Here is a 19,131-nt window from a genome sequence, read left to right as displayed (position 1 = left end):
CATTACTCTACTATTATAATATGTGATATAATATTATATAATAAAATAATATTTTTATAAGTATTAATATAATAATTGTTATTATATTATAGATTATAATAAAAGATATAAAATCAATAGTTATGTGTAATTTAGTATATTAAGATTTATAATTATAACTAAAAATACATAAAATTTTATTAAAATTTTAATATATTAATAAAATATTATTTATGTAAATTAGATTTTAAATTAGACTTTAACTTCAAATTGTATTTGGATATTGGGTTTAATTTCTTTTTATTTTGGACTTGAGATTTGGGTTATAATTAGTTTATTTTGACTTTGGATAATAATGAGTATATTATTTGGGTCTGGTCTTATATAATATATTTAGGGTTTGAAATAAATATTTTAAAATGGCGCATTAGGTTTATAAAATTAATAAAAAATAAAAAAATTAATTGTTAATATAATATAACAATGAACAATAAAAGATATTTTCATTAATTCATATAATATTATAAAATAATAAATTTTACATACAATAAGCACTTTAATTATTTTATATAAAATAAATTTATTGAATATATATAATTTATGTTTTTTATAAGACAAATTTGAATTGCGTTGTCATTGTATAAAAGTAAAATGAATTATCACATTCAGAATTAAAATGTTTATAACTTATAAAATTCAAAATTATCTGAACTTTTTAGAGCTTGCCCAACTCGATTCTAGCCTAAATCCGAAAAATTCGAGTTTGAAAGGGCTCAAGCCCGAGTCTGTGACAAATTCAAACTTGAGAAAGTCCGAAAAATTCCAAGCTTGAGAAAATTCGAGTCTAAATTAAGCTTGACGAGCCTGCCCATTTGCCAGCTTTAGGAACAAATAATTGCCTATCATCATCAAGCAAAAACAAAAACTAACTCATACTTTATTTTGATTTTACGTATCAAATTAAGTCAACATATGATTATATACGTGATATTTAATATTTTAAAAATACTTTTTAACGTGTTGATTGAGAATCAATTCAATTAACATTATTGTTGTTGTACTAATTTGAAAATAAAGAGATCGAATATGCTTAAAAATTTAGTAGAGTTTATGAGTAGTTTAATATACATACGCTATTGAAGGTTATTACGCTGCACGTGAATTTATACAGTTTTAATTCATTAAATACTAAAATTTCATAATTTAAATATATATTTTTGCTAATTAATGAGAATTAGTTTAATTTGTACTAAAGGCCAAATAAATTTGAAAAAAAAATTGAGAGAATAAAATAACTTTTCAAAAATAATGAAAATAAAAAATTGAATTAATACATAAAAATATTAAAATAATATATAAATTTGGAACTATATAAGAAAGTAAACACAAAATATATTTGTCACACCCCAGAATTGACGAATCTAATTGAGAGTGAGATAATGCATATTAATTTTGTTTTGGCGCACTATGATAGCATGATCTGCCACTCGGCTGGTTGGTTGGCGAGATAGAGTATTGGCGCATACTAATGTTAAAGTAGTCGTTAGTTGGCGCTATCTAAGGATTTAGTTGCAGAGCAACTTCAAGTGAAGAAAGAGTATGCCCCAGAATTTTGTTTGAGCCAAATGACCTACCAAGTGTATGAGAAAATGGTAAGAGACTTAATTGTGTTTAAGACCACGCCATACGTGAATCACTGCCAAGGTGTAGTATGTACGGTTTGCTTGAACACTGTTCAAGCTGATTCTTACCATAGGTTTAGTTGGGAGTTGTTGAGGTTCTGCAACAACAAAAGCAGAGAACGAAACGGAGTAGTGAGGTGTATGAAACATTGCTTATATACTAAAGCAAGCCAACTAAATAAATCATTATAGTAGCATGGTTGGGTACTATTCAACAAGAGTCAATTGGATTGATTTGACCCTTTCCATGATTGGTCAAATAGTAGCAAAGATCTTCGCCGGCGTCTCTTTACCTACCTTCAAAATTTTGTGGGAAAATTAGACGATTTGGGTTAGGTAAGCATCGTCACTTGTCAAGTCCATAGTAAGGGGTCAAGACGTTTATATCTAGGGGGAATACATTTCGATGACTTTATTTTCTACTTTACGATTCTGGTTCTTCTCTCTCTAACCAAAATGTTTTCTTTTTCTTCTTCATTAAGCTAGAGCCAAAATTTCATTTAATCTGTGGATGATTCAACCTTCTGGTAAGTCTTAAAGCTCTGTATGTCACGATTATAGAAGGGGAAGGGTGTTAAAAGTAAGGTGTGATTGGGAAGGCCCTGCTTAGGGGAGCTATGTGATTGGAACGATAGTAAACTATCTGTAACATGGATTCTAATGGAAATTCTATGATCTATTAAGTAGTAGTTGTTGTTGGATCGGGACGAAAGATCAAAACAAAAGCTCTAGATCGAGGTAAAGGTGAGTTTCTAGACCTATCCCCTACACGTTATCTTGTAATAATTCTTTGCATGGTTGATGTCCATATAGATAAGTATATATTTGTGAATAGTGGCAATATGTATGTATGCTTGCGTGTTTTCTGTGAGATAGCTGTATGTAGGTACTGAAGTGAATGATATGTTGTATGAAAATGATGATGTGCCGAAAACATGTATGGGAAGTATGATTTTCGTTAAGGGTATGGGTGAAAACTATCCATGTTGATTTATTTGAGTAGTGCATGTCAAAGTATGGTTGGCGATAAAGGGACTTGGATGGAGTGTCAGAAAAATATGTGATACAATAATGGACCTCATAATGGTACTTTGGTGACATCCGCTGAGACAATAAACACGAAGGCTAGTATGGCAAAATGTAGTCCATCGGGACAGTAAACACAAGAAAGGCCAATATGGCAATTATGTGAAAAGACCATGGCCATTACATATTCTGAAAATGGCAAATGAGCCGCACTTGCTTACTTAGGTTTCTGCGTGTCCCTAGGGCGATGACGTCCAATACAATAGTTGGTATAGTGCCTTGGTGGCAAACCAAACCAAGCCGTTGTGGTGAATTCTCTAGTGAAGCCTTTGTGGTGAATTCTCTAGTGAAGCCTTTGTAGTGAATGCTCTGTGAAGCCTTTGTGGTGAACTCTCTGTAAAGACTTTGTGGCAAATTCTCTGAAAAGACTTTCGTGGTGTATTATTCAGAAAGCCTCAGTGGCGGAGTAATCTGGAGAATACTTGTGGCAAGTTTTCTAGAAAGTCTTTATTGTGAAATCTACAACGCCTAATCGGCGAGTTGTTAGTCCGCCTTTGTGGTGAGACCTGGATATGCTTTTGAGTCATTTTTTAAAACAATTCTAGGCAGTATGTCGACTGATGAACCCACCATTGCGATCTGCTAAGACAGAAAGTAATCATGAATGGTGTAAGTGTTTGCCAAAACTGGGTATTCTCTTGTTTGTATCAAGTCATTTGGGAATTCTTTTAGATAACCAAGCATATTATGTTCCTTGAAATAAAATCGTCTTTTAAATATACTTAAAGATACGTTGTACCTAGTATTCTGACTATAACACCCATAACCATCTTCATCATCAAATTTGGATTACAGAGTATTACGACACATATCAAAACAATTTACATCATTAAACCATTCATTTAATAAATTAAATAACAACATTCAAATTACATTTTATTTATGTCAAAATCACATTTATGACCTTAAATCAAGCTTACAAGGCTCTAAAAATGGTTTGGGAACAATCCGAGACTAATTTGAATCAAAATAAAAAAAATATGAAAATTTTTGAACATTTTGGAAATAGAGGTCACACGTCCATGTGACATAGCCCAAGCCGTGTGGCTTCAAACATGTTTGTGTGGCTTCCCCACATGCCCTTGTGGCTACTCCACAGGCTCGTGTTGCCAGACCGTGTAACTAACTGTGATCGTGTGAAAAATCCTGCACCAAAAATTAATAAGACACACGGTCATATGACCAGGACCTATGTGACACACGATCATGTGACAGATGGTATACACCTTAAAAAGCTTCCAAAACAAGATAAACTTTCATCCAACACTTAGGTACTAAGAGAAATCAAAATCATCCATTCCATACTTTAAAAGCACATTCAAACAAGCCTAAAACTTGTCAAAACATTCAACTGAAGTGCCAAACCAATGTGTCCTCATTGACACCATAATTCAAATATTAAATAAATTTGCATTCAACCTTAACAAATTCATACATTCTATCCATTCAAACATCAAGAAATACCAATATCATCAACACAACTTCATACTATATATCAACCTAAATACCAATTCACCATGACCATTAACACACTTTGAAAAGAACCAACTTATAATACATATACAAGCATTTGCAACCTAATAGGAAACATGTTCAAACATTCACAAAATAACGTCCTATATACATGCCACATATGAGCACCAACCAAGACTTCAAAATTTATCGATGATAATCGATGATATGTGTGAGCTTCGATGATCCGATTAACACGCTCAAAAAGTTCAAAATCTATAGAAAGTAATAACAAAAGTAAGTATGTGAATTACTTAGTAAGATTCCACAATTTAACACATTAACTTACCAAACTTATTTAAATTCTATTTGCACATAGTATATCAACCTCAACCTTAGTACAACATAATTTAACGATTTCACGTCAGTAACATTTAAACTTACAATGTAACACCCCAAACCCGGCCTAGATGTTATGGTCGAATCTTGCGATGTCACATGGAAAGGGATTTGAAGACAAGATTATCGAGTTTAAAAACTGTTACAGTAAGTTAGACTTTATTTAATTCGAAAAAAAACTAGTTGATTTGCTTTAAAACCTGTCTCTTAGTGGAAGCTTTTGTAACCAATTAATTTAGGGAAAATCATTTCTATTTACGAAAAACCTTAGTTTTTAGAAAAAAATCGTGTTTTGTGGAGTTGCAATTTTTTAAAAAATCCATAAATTTAAAGCCAAAATTTAAAGCCAACCAGTCCATAGTCCAGAAGATACATCAAAAACCCCAAATAAGTAATAAATTCTAGGTATTAACGGAAAACAGTCTAAAATTTACGTGTGGCCACCGTCGAGTCCTCCGCTGCACCGACCCGTCAAGTATGGGGATTACCTGTACAGATTAAACAGAGAAATGGTGAGTTTTTGCAAACTCAGTGTGTAATCCCCACAGAAAACATGCATATAGATAATCAATAGAATTCAGTTAGATACAGTCTGGGGCCTGTGCCCATCACAGAATCAGTTTGGGCCTTAACCCCATTCAGATACAGTATCAGAAATACATTAGAGCCTTGGCCCATATCAGATACAAAATGTAGATACAGTAAATCAGAATCCTACCCACCAGCCTCTACACACCATCTCCGTCTAACCCTACACACCATGTGGGGATTAAATCAACCCACCTATCCCTACACACCATACTGTACTGAAATGTGACACATAATCAGAAGGTTGCAGCTGAGCTGCCAAATAACAGGCTTAATAGTCTTTTAGACACTTCCTCCAAATATCATTAACCCACCCCGATGCAATGCAACATACAAAATATGTCATGCCATTATGAAATTAATAGTACATACATTCAGATATCATAAGCCATGCTCAGTATAGAAAGTAGACAGACAGATCACACAAATAGGGGTCTAAGTAAAGCTTACCGACCCTGCAGTAGGTTCACAGTCGACTTGGGCACCCGTGCAACCTTACAGAACTTTTTACAAAAATGGGCTCACACGACCATGTGGCCCACTCATTCCAAATTGGTCTTGGCCACGTGATCCATTTTTAACGTAACCCGTGCTAGTTAATTATTCATATATATTTTCACTATTTACTTATATGTTCCTTGAAAGCTATCTACTTAAGTCACTGTTACTAAATCATTTATATCATGAGCTACAGAATTAAAAATTAAGATCCGCTTGATGTATTTCAAACTAGACTCAAATACCTTTCTACCATAAAATTTTCAAATTTTTTGGTTTAGCCAATAAGTACAGTAAAATCTTCAAACTTACCCATGTTCTGCTGTTTGACAGCTTCGTCCCTTCTTTGCTAAAAATTAATTATCTCTTAATACAAAATTTAGATGATGTTTTAATTTGTTTTTATTTAAAATAAATTAATAATTTAAACATGTAAATTTTAACCCCTAATTATTTTTCTCCAATTTTTGATGATTTTCCAAAGTCAAAACAGGAGAACCTGAATTCATTCTGACCTTGTCTCACAAAGTTTATTATACCTCACGATTTACAATTCCATTACTTACATCATTTCTTCTATGAGAAACTAGACTCAATAAGCTTTAATTTCATACTTTATTCATCCTCTAATTCGATTTTCACAATTTATGACGATTTTTCAAAGTTAGCCTACTGCTACTGTCCAAACAGCAAACAATTTTAGCTTTTCACCGAATCCCTTTTTTTTTGCGTTACGGGTACACTCCTGGTTTTGTTTGGTGCTAAAATGGTCCTTGAGCACTCCAAAGCCTATAATCAAGATACGCAACATCAATTTAACGGATTTACAAGCGAATTAACAACCAAGAATGAACAGAAACTCAACTTACCACTAACGATAACCCTTCGTTTAACTATTGTTAAGATGAGAACACCGAATTCACAAATCCGGGCCTCCCCCTACACCCAAATCGCAGAGAAAAACATTACCACTTCAGTCGTTAAGAGATTCATGATAGAAACGAAGAGAAACACTTACCGAAACTAAGCGAGCACTAACCGCGTGCGAAAATGAAGGAAAATAAATGGATTAGGGAAAAATCAAGAAGAAGAAAAAGAAGAGAAAGATGGAAAAACTTAGAGAATTTCGGCAAGAGGAGAGGGAGAAGAATAGACGATAGAATTTTTTTTTGAAAAAGAGAGTCAAAATTCGGTTATGGAAAAAAATAAAATAAAATCTCGATAACCCCCCAAATCCATTAATCTTCTCCCCTAATTCCCACTACACATCCACTACTCAGAATCCCCCTATTACACAACTCTATCTCGAAATCTGAGAAAAAAATATCCTTACCTACATAGAGATTCGAACACATGATCTCCACCATAATAACACACCATTTAACCACCAAACCAGTAGACTCATTCTAATATAATTTACCCAACAATCAAATAAAAGCATACTGAACAAGAGTAAAGCCTAATTCATTCAAAATACCAAAATTTGCCTAAGCGAAGGCTTGAACTTGGGACCTTCCAAACACTCCCAGAACACATAACCACTAAAACTGACAGATATTTGTGTTATATTTTCACAATAACGAAATTAGAAATTTTGGGGCGTTACATACAGACAATTAGAATTCATAATTCATTTATTCATTGAAATAGTTTTGTATCAATTAACCTTTTTCTTTCGATAGATCTTTGTAAAAGTATTCAAATACATGAGTCTAGAAACAGATAATGCTCGTAAAAGCTAATCAGATACATATTAAATATGTCAGGTTACCCATTCGGGCTAAACCAATGACAACATAGATAAACTAGCCTAGCCAGGGCTAGGTATACATGTAAATCAACGACGAATTACCAGTCCAGGCTAAATCCAAGTCACATGTACATCTGAGTCCGTAAAACATGCAGAAACTCAATCTAGATCAAAAATTCAGTCAGAAGTCTCATGTAAGAAACTTTTACTTGATACATCAAAATTATTTTAGAAATTCAGTATAATTATTATAGATTAATTTGTTTTAGCAATCTAAAAATATATATAAATATCAATGACAATATTTAATAACAAATTATAACCAAAATAACCAAAGAAACTTACCGAATTGCAATAGCTACCAAGAACCGAAGACGATTACTCAACGACCTTTTTTTTCCCACGATTACCAACCAATCCACTCGTTTCTTGATCTCAACATAATAAATTAATTCAATTAACTAATTCAAACGCCATACAATACTTACATTCAAACTATTCACCCTTTAATTATATTTTTACGCATTTACCCTCAATAATTAACTTTAATACAATTGAATTCTTACCTCAAAATTTAATCAAATTGAAAACAATTAAAACTAGATCAAACTAGCCGAATTTCCTATAATTTTATAACAGCCCATAAAATTCTCAATTTCACCATAAATCCATGAACTTTATCAATTTAATGATTAAACTCTTAATCATCAAAAGCATTTAAAACTACTTCACAAAATAATATCATTTAACTACAAAGCTTACAAAACCATCACAAAACTTTAAAAATCTCATAAACTCAACAATGGCACATGTCAAAACATTTAACAATTTCACAAATTTACACCTAGGTTAACTGGACCTAATTGCAACGATCTAAAAAGCATAAAATTTACTAAAAACAAATTAAAAACACTTACCATGCAAATGACTCAAAGCTTGGCCGAATGAAAGTTTATGTATGGTTTTTTTTTGAAACGACACTGATGCACTAAGGAAGATGATGTTTTGTTTTCTCAAATTTTTATGTTATCATTTCTAATTTACCAATTTGCCCTCATAAAATAAGCCAAATTTCATGAATATCCACTCATCAGTCGTCCAGCACTATGGTTTAATTACCATTTAAGGCCATAAATTCAAATTACTTTAACCATTTTTAACACATTTAGCTATTAGAAACTAATTTTTGCAATTTTTACAAATTAATCCTTATTACTTAATTACATAACTAAACGCTAAAATTTCTTAACCAAACTCTAAGATGACTTTATAGAATTCCTATAAATATTGATTGATCAATAAAACACTGACTTACTAGCCGAAATCGTAATCTTAAAACCACTGTTCTCGACACCACTGAAAAACAGGATGTTACATTGGCAGTCATCAAGGCCGATATAGGAATCCATCGGGAGCAGTGCCAGTATACATATCATCCTGACAATTTCATCCAATTTCTATCTTCAAAGTAGGTGTGGAATAAGATCTGCTATATATTGTGTACTCTGTGATCCACCAATCTAATGGAGTGTGTACAAGGTGGTCAAGTTGGAGGTTGGCACATAGTTATCCGTCAGGAATCAGAAATGATAAACGTTTCATTCATACCTTTTGTCTTAGAAAGAATTTTGAATAAATAAGAAGTACATCCAATATGTTTTCACCGATTGTAAAATTTTGTTAAGTATGTAAGTGTTGTGACATCTTATATTCGGATTCGATAAATCAGGTCGAGTATAGGGTGTTACAATATTTACACTAAATTAATGATAATATTTAATAAGAATGAGTATAAAAATAATTGTTGAAATTTTACTTTATTTTCAAAATAAATCCAAAAAAAGGGTTTTTACTCGCACCAAACAAATAATGAATAAATACAAAAACGGATTTATGATTATTTCCTTCGCACAATATAAACAACTTACAATTAAAAAAAAAGAATATCATAATGTTAGATTACTTCATCATCAATTAAAATAATATGTTATCTCTTTCCCATGCCATTGTTGTTTAAATATGATTCGATATTGACTCTTCGAATAACCATTGCTATAATTCTCCATTCTTTTTCTATATAATTCTAACTTATTATTGCTAACAATCTCCATTTTTACCAATAATTTTTCTTAGATGCTACTTAATTAAACATAACTAACTATTAAATGTTATTTATAAAGCTAAATTTTAATTTTAATTTTAATTGGTATATAACTTTAATACTAATTAACTGATGATTAAATTTCTTAAAGTTCTATTTAATTAACAACTTTATTTTACATAAAAAAAATTGGCCTAACAATGTTAAAATTAAATTATAATTATTTATAAGATAAACTACACTCATGGACACTCTAAAATAGGGTTTATTCTAATTTGATCACTTAATTTTTTTCTCAATTGAGTGACTCTAAATAAAAAAAATTGCAAATTGATAACTGTCACTAATTTTACCATTTTCTTCTAACGGATTGACCACCGTTGGCCATGATTGTTTTGCTAATGTGACTAACAGTACAATCAAATGGTGACACATGGACTTAATGCTAGGGTGACAAGATGCCACCTTAACAAATATTTAAAAAATAAAAAATACTAAAAAAATTGTTTTTTCAATAATTATATCTAGGATGAGCCTGAATAATTGTTTGTCCAAATTCATTTGAATTTAGACAACCATTTGTCAAAGTTTATTTTTACCGTAATTTTTTAGATAATTATAAAAAATATATAGAAAAAATTATAAAAAATTAGTAATTATTATTCATTATAAGAAATTATTAAGAATTATTAAAATTATAGAAAATTATAGAAAATATTAAAAATGATCTTCACCCATTTTTTTAACCAATACCCTCATCATCTTCACCTTCCAGTGCAACTACTCTCGCACCACCCTGCACTTTCGAGCCACCGTCTCCCATCAACTAGCCCACCTCCTAGCCACCCAACGAGATTGGCTAGCACCCAACTCACCACTGCTCTCCACCATCCTTGACATGCTTCGCATAAAACCTCTGCTACAGCCTCCCCTCAATCCAACTTCACTGCACCATTGCGCACCAGGTAGCTTGGCATGGGATACCAGTTTTCAGATAACCACAACATGGCGACCAGATAATCAATGTTGAGGTGATAGGGGCAGGTGGATGGGGGCTTTGTATGAAGAACTATGGATTTAAACCATTTGATGAAGGGTGTACAGACTGGGGACAAAATCAAGGAGTTGATGGGGAACCAAGTGATGAAAATGGAAGTTGCAATAATAAATGAAATAGTAGAGCAAAGGTCAAAGGTTGGTGGGGGTTGTGAGATATGAACCTGGACAAATGATTCTCTAAGGTTTAAATGAATCTGGACAATCATTTGAACGAGTTGCCTCGGATTGTTGAGTTGGTAATCCGTTAGAAGAAAATAGTAAAATTAACAGTAGTAATCAATTTGTAAAACTTTTTTATTTAGGGTGATTAAATTGAGAAAAAATTTAGAATAATCAAAATAGGACAAACCCTAGTTTAGAGTGACCATGGGTGATTTACCCTTATTTTTAATTAATAATTATTAATTAAATTGTAATTATCACAAATTTTTCTTATAACTTATGGTTAGAATTCTATTCAAATAACAATTCTATTTTAAAATTAGCAAAATTTTGTTTACATCAAACTTTTTTAAATTAATAATAGTAAATTAATTATAATTATAATTATTTTTAAATATGTAATTATCATAATATTTATTAAATTATAATTATTTTTAAATGTATAATTGTTGTAAAATTTATTTTATGTCAATTCTTTTAAATAATAATTTTAAATTAAATTTTATAATTTTTTTAAATGTGAATTTAGTAATATGGTATAATTTGTGGGCATCAATTTTTATCACTATTATAGGTTGGAAAGATAAGATTAAACTATGACAAATATGTGGATTTAAAAAGTTCAAAAAGAACATCAAACAAATCATTAAATCCTTTGAATTATTCTTTGGAGGCTTTTTTGAAGATTCAAATTGACTAGAAAAGCACTAGTATAGTCTTCGTCTCATGTTGGTCAGCTGACTGCAAAGCTATCCAAACTCCGAGTTAAAAGAGTTTAATATTACTTAATAGCGATATGTATATTTGACAAAAATGTATTTAATTTTTTCTATCAGCTTTTATATTTAGGAAAAAAAATCCAAAAGGTCACGTGATTGTAACTCATTTTTGCCTAGCCTTGACATGGGGGCAATGGCTTTGAAATTCATTAGCTTTAAACCAACCCTTTTTAAAACTAATTGCAAAATCAATAAATTAATGTATTATTTATTCCGCACAAAATGAATAATTGCCCTAACGACTAAAATAATGAAATCTGTTTGATTATTGGATCAAATCAAACCCTCGTGCTACCTTTTTTCAAGTCAAAACGTGTTTGGGGCAGTAGATATGAATTAAGGTCCATGTATTGCTCTCCATCACTTTTTTCCTGATTGGGGCAACCAGCTATTGGGGTTACTGGCCAGGCAATCATGCCCCAATATGCATCATTGTTATGGACTTATGTTTGACCTTTGTGTTTGCACTTTACTCTGTTTTAATATCTTCACCCTTCAAACCCAAATATCAAGCCCACTTGTAACTTGGAAACAAAATTGTAAAATCCTCCATGTTTGATCTTTGATGAAGTAAATATAATATTTTGTAGTGATGATTATATACAACACTATAATTTTATCATTTCTTGAGAGGTGAAGGTTTCAGTTATTCTATTTTATCATTAATGAAAAGATATCTCAGTAGGAAAGATATATTTTATAATAATATCTTATAATATCCTATTAAGAATTCAATTGTTAAAAAGTAATATCCCATAATAATATCTTAATAATATTCAATTATTAATTAATTAAAATAAATGATTTTCAATTAAGAGGTGTGATGGTTGCTTACTTCATCTCTTAATCACGTAATAAGAGATTTGATCCTTATTCATAAAAATAGAGCACATTTTATGACATATTGCTTACCTCTTTAAAAAACGCATTTGGTAAGGGATTAATAATTGTGGAATAGTTTTATTCGACTATTCAAATTAATGATAAAATTCAATGAATTGAAAATTTTCTAAATAAAGATGATAACAAATTGGAAAAATGTTTACAAGTTGTTGGATTTTTGTACTCTTTGAAACATCGATTACATCAATACTCAACATGTATCTTAGTATAAGCATTCTTCAACTAAATCATATTTCAGATTAGAAAAGAAAAGTTCAAAGTAATTATGTCAATTTCACGAGTTCCATACCAATTCCTCTTACTTCATAAATATAGATTTAGGAGTGATAATAATTTTTATTTAATGTTTATATAATTTATTGTTCTTCTTGTTCTAATTTATGATAGGTTTATAATTGCTCTCAAGATATATTGCGTTTGCATTGAAGTTGCTCCTCACTTGTAAGCCTTAAATTAAAATTAATATTCCTCATTTAATTCCTTCCTCTTTTTTTTAGTATCATTTAATTCTTTTCTTAAAAGTTAAATTTTAGTCATATATAATTACTTTAAAAAAAAGTAAAGTATAAGAACAGTGACTTGACCCTTTAAATATGGAAATGGAAAATGAATGACAAAAAAAAAAGCCATGATGTAACTTAGAAGTATGAAATTACACATTTGTTGAAATGAATGTGGACTAAGTTGATTTTGTTATGTTATCTCGATTTAGGGAATTAGGTTATATTGACTACTCATTATAAATTTTGATTTTGTATGTAGGTTAGGTTCATAGTTATGTTTTGAGTTCAATTCAACATTCAATCGAGACCTTAGACTCCTTAAAGTTTGTACTCTTTTTGGTTATGTAAATTTGGCATGTACCTAGGGTTGTCATTTTGAATTCTAGGTGGATAATGGATGTTTGGAATTATGATGGCAACTTTTATGGATTAATAATATTTAGTTCTTATTGTTGTGTATAATGATAGGTATGAACTTGTGAGTTCTGTAAGATGTTTATTGCATATATAATTGCATGTGTGCTTGTTGAAAAATTAATATGTGTAACTACAACTTAATATGATAACTTTGTAACGTGATCTTGGTTGTGAGATATGTAATAGAAAATCATGAATGCATGGCATATTGCATATGGTTTAATAGTTGATAATTGAATTGAATGTTATGATCATATATGTAGAATGGAATTTGGTGTTAATTTTATAGGTGATTGAAGCTTGGTATTTTGATTTCATTAGGACATATGCGTAGTTATTATCTATCTAGGCATGAATGGTAATTTTTACGAAATTGGTTTGTGTTGTGTGATGGTGCCTTGAGGCATACTGGTTTGGAATTAGGAAAATGATATAATTTGGCATCTTATTATGCACTTTGAATAGGTTTAAATATGGGTCAAGTGTATGCTTTTGAAATACTTGGAAATTTGATTTTGTAACTTGCATAATAAGGTACCTAATGGCACACACGGGCTAACACACGATCGTGTGTCACACACGGGCATGTGACACGATTGTGTGCTCGATATAAATTGGGAGGTTCTAGATTGGCACAACTTTAGTGAGTTATATGGTTTGGATACACGACCGTATGACTCCAGCTTATATGGCTTCAATGAGTTACACGGTTTAGATACACGACAGTGTGACTCCACCTTACATGGCTTCAAATTTTCACACGGTCTTAGAACATGTAACCATGTTTTGTGATTTTTCCTAATTATTTAAAATTTTACAATTTAATCCATTTTTTACTCGGGTCAACTTTAGAGCTTTAGTAGGCTCGATTAAAATTTGGAATTGTTTGTAAATCATGATAAACATGTATCATGAAATGCTTTGTTGAATTATTATTTATTAAAGTCAGAAATGTATGCGAATTGTTTCATTAACTTTTGTAGCATCTTATAGCTCGGGTCTGGCGACCAAATCGGGTAAAGGGTCTTACATAGTCGAAATTAATCCAAGTAGACAAGCAGAAGATTAACTTACATCAGTATTCCTAAATAACTTCAGAATTCAGGTCTTATCAAATTATCTATTAATTAACTAGTTATTACCTTTCGGCCTCTAACTATTTAACTAATCAACCAATATTTACTTATCTTTCGGCCTCACTTTTTCATCGGGATAAATTATGATTTACACTATAAACTTATCTTTCGATCTCATTTATCCTAAATTACTTCCTAGTGTCGTCAATCCTAGGGTTTAATCGCACATAATTTAAGCCAACTAACTCAAAAAAATCCTATTTCCTCTGTCAAATATTCTCACATGTGATCGTCAATCTCCCTAAGGAAATTAGTCACTCATGGATTTAGATGTAATTTTCCCTAATGTCATTTTTAACATGCAAGGTAAAGAATTAAATAGAAAAAGGGAATAACGAAATTGATCCGTTTCGATATCAATTTACATGTGAAATCTGAAATTTCTTTGATAGTTACGAAGATAATCTCGAATGCAATTGAAAATTGAAAAGAAATTAATATAAACTAATTAAATAAAATCTTGAATTCAAATTGAATCCAAGTTAAAACAAAGGAAAAAAATTATGTTCTGCAACTAAAGGACTAAATTGAAAGAAAAGTAAAACTAAAATAAAATCCTAAAACTAATGGCTCACTTGGCCAAGCCCCCTAAATTGAGGCTAAATACTCATATTTATAACCAGAATGTTCTGCCCTAATTAGGTTAATTAACAGCCCCAAAATGAAATAGTATGTATTGTGCAGATGAATACACCCTTGACTTAAAATTCCAGTTTGTCACTCTGGTGTCGCGACACTGCCCTTCGAGGGTGATTTATTTGGCTTTGAAGTCTAGTGTTGCAACAACACATTTTGGTGTCGAGATCTGTCATCATCCTTTGTGTTCTTAGCCCAAAAACAATGTCTTGCACACTCAATTGACTTTTTAGTTCATCCTTAGGCCCGTATTAGCCCATTAGGTCATCACATTGCTAAAATTTGTGTAAAAATGCTTATTTTACTAAAATTAAACATAAACTAATAAAAACTGAAAATGTAATAAAATCATATAAAATGGCTAGAGAATAAGCTTATTAAGTGTCGAAAAGACTCTAATTTACCAGAACGAATTGTGGCAAATCAACTCCAACGCCTCATAAAGCGACTCCCCGTTCTAGTTGTTGAAAATTCATTATGTCTATATAGAGCTTCATCATTTTTCTAGGGGGAAGTACTTAGCCAAGAAGTTTCTTGTGAGCTCATCCCATGTATTGATTGAATCTATCAGTTGAGAATCTAACCACATATACGCATCGTTAATAAGAGAGAATGGGAATAATCGAAGATGAATAGTGTCATATGATACCCCATTGCACTTAAAGGTATCACAAATAGTTAAGATTGCTTGAGATGCTGGTTAGGATCCTCATTCATTAATCCTTGAAATTAGAGATTCTCTTGTTGACCTAATGTCAAATGTAGTATTTATTTTGATCTATTTCCATACTTAGGGAGCTTGTTTTCTAGCACTTCTATAATTAAGTATTGCATTTTCAGTATTAGTAGGTTAGGAACTAAATGTAATAAAATAAGCATTTTTACATATTTTCTGCTATTTCGATGACCCATAAGGTTGACTTGGGCCTCGTGAGTGACTAATGGGATATTTAAGTGTGTAGGATGCCAATTTAGGTCCAAGAATACAAGGGATGATGATCAGCCAGCAAGACAAGGGACCCCGATAGCACAATGAAGCTGCTAAGGCTAGGAAAGCACTTGACATTGTGAGGAGGAGCTTCCTCTCGTCACAACGACGCGATGAATATGAAAAGGATATTACGGTGTTGACATCGTGACAAGGAGTTTCCTCTCATCACGACAATGTGACGATGGCAAGCCAAAATATGTTGATTCTTTGGACGACACTTTGGGTATATTTCCATAGGACCTTAGCATTTATCAAAATATTGTATTAATTGGTATCTAAGTGTATCTAGGGTTGAGTGATCACCAAGTAGCTCGTTGCCTATATAAGCAACCTTAGGGTCACTTGATTTGGTGTATAGAAGTATACAGACAATTTTTTTCTATTCAATTTTTAGTTTCCTTTTCTTTTCATGTTCGTTTAGTTGAAACTTTTCTATTCCGTTGTGAAGACAATCGCGAGTGGAGATTGCTCCGGATCTACACTTCAACATATATTCATCAGTATTCTCTTATCTCTTTTCTTCTATTCTTTTATTTATATTCCGTTGATTTGCCTGATTACTCATTGCATGAATATTAAAATAAATTATTGTGTTTATTTCATATCTCGCATGATTCAATTAATAAACTAATTTAGTTGTTAAGTGATTATTTATCTGAAATTGGTTGTTTATTAGAGAATAATTAGTATATTAGGAAGTGAAGCCTTTGATAGAATATCTAGACAGGTGAGACCGCAAAGGTATCCTGTAGTGTATAACTTGTAACGCCTTCCACCCGACCTGATCACCCGGATCCAAGTATTAGGTGTTACTTCCTAAGACAAATGTAATCTAGGCTTTCTCTCGACTAACCTATGTAACTATTCTAGTGATGACTTAAAAATTTCTTTAACTCTTGTTCTGAATTACCTCAAGTGTTTCATTAAAAATATCTTTATGTACAATGAATGTTTCGTATTTACATTTTTAATCAAAAAACTACAGTACTCATTGAATACGTCTCGTTTTTACTAAAGACATAAATGTTTTCGCCTTTGACATCTTAATCAATAAACGACTTGTACTTTTATAGCCTTTCTTTGCATAGACTATGGCTTCTTATCCCATTCTTTAAATAGGATTCTACCTCGTAAACTTCTCTTTTCTGTATGAACATCAGCACAAACCACTGATCTACTAGCGTAGCCTTGGCATCGTCCCTCAACATGATATTCATTGCAACCTGACACAGGAAATAACTTATGTAAGGTCTTGAGAAAGTAGTAAATCTCTATTACCTATTTCATTATGTCATAGCATACTAAATACTTTGTGTATTCTTTGGCCTATGTCCTTATGGTGTAGTTCATATGTAATTGACTAAAACTTCCTTAAGAGCATACTATATGCATCATTCATTACTTTTGCATCCTCTTATCCATATCGGGTTTTTACTCTTTTTGTGTTCACCATATATTTCATTCTAGCATTTTTCACGTTACTAACCATTTTCCCTTTTCCTTTATATAGAGCCCACCTCATCCTTAACATTCGGAACCATTCTGACATAGTTCATTAGATACCTTATTATCCCTATACCATCACTTTTTTTAACACTTGCCATCTTTCTGATACCATATCTTTACTTTTTCTTAAGAGAGTCATTTACCCAGAATTCGCTGTGTTCGTATTCCGTTAACAGAGTTCACCACAAAGATTTCCTTTACCAGATGACCATGAAGTCGTGCTCTTATTTTGAGATAAGCAGATAATTCTCTCTTTTACCATAGATGATCATATAGGTTTCATCGTAACTATAGATAGCCATGAAGGCATCCACATAACTTTAGGTAGCCACATAGGTGCCTACCCACATTAGAAAGCCACAAGGGCATCCAAACACATACACAAGATAACCATAGAGGCGTTCATATAGTTGGTGGCCACAAAGGCGTCCACCTTGACAGACTCCGCCATGAGGGTGCATTTAACAGATACAACCTCGAAGGCTTTCATAAGATAGAATCAGCCACAAAGGCATCCACTTTAACATACTTCATTAGAGAGGTGTATTCATGGAGTTGACAACTAAGGCTCCATAAAACATATATCACCATAAAGACTCATGTATAATAGAGAATAGCCACAAAGGCTTCCACATATCTGAGAACAACCACAATGGCTTCAAAATTTTGATAAATGGTATTTTTGATGATAGGGATTTGCTTAAACTCAACATCTTGAAGTTTGCCCCTCATCATCTAGTACTCGTCCAACATTCTTTTATCTTTTTTCCCACATGACGGCATAGTCCTAGATTAGGTCTTACACCATATGGTCTTCTTATCCCCATATGATGCCATAATCCCAGACTAGGTCTTACACTATATGGTCTTCTTGCCATAGCAATGGACTTCCATATCAGAATTCGTGTTTACTGTCCCGACAGACTCACACACAAGCAGACTCAACATGCAGAGTTATGCGACTCATGTAACTTATGCATAGACTATTTATGCAGACTCATACTTAACAGACTTACTTTTTCAGACTTCTTCACACTGATGCATTTACATTTTCAGATATTTAACTCATGTACTTGAACTTCATGCAGAGACTTGTTCATGATAGTATCATACTCTCAGACATATTCATGCGTGTACATACTTTCTTCAGAATAGAAATATATTATCAAGCTTATTTTTTCTTCATAACAGAGGCACATCATCTTTAAGCATCACACTTGCATATCTTAAGTTTTCATTTCACAGATTAGCCTTTCTAAACAAACAAGACTATCATGCAAACATGCAAGTAAGAGTCATTTTAAAGACTCACCTATTAGCCTCAAATGCAGCTTAAACTTCAGATTTAAGCTTTCTTTGTAACATCCTTAGCTTAACTCTAGATCCTTTGCCTAGCCAGATGCTACAACCTCATTTTCCCTTGATAGACGGAAACATTTCATTAGAACTCATTCAGGTAACCTTTATCATCACTTTTAACCCAAACGGAGCTTCGTTTCTTCAT

Source organism: Gossypium hirsutum, chromosome D08 (genome assembly GCF_007990345.1).
Source record: "Gossypium hirsutum isolate 1008001.06 chromosome D08, Gossypium_hirsutum_v2.1, whole genome shotgun sequence".
NCBI lineage: Eukaryota > Viridiplantae > Streptophyta > Magnoliopsida > Malvales > Malvaceae > Gossypium > Gossypium hirsutum.
The sequence above is the reverse complement of the archived record's forward strand: the minus strand, read 5'-3'. Positions refer to the sequence as shown.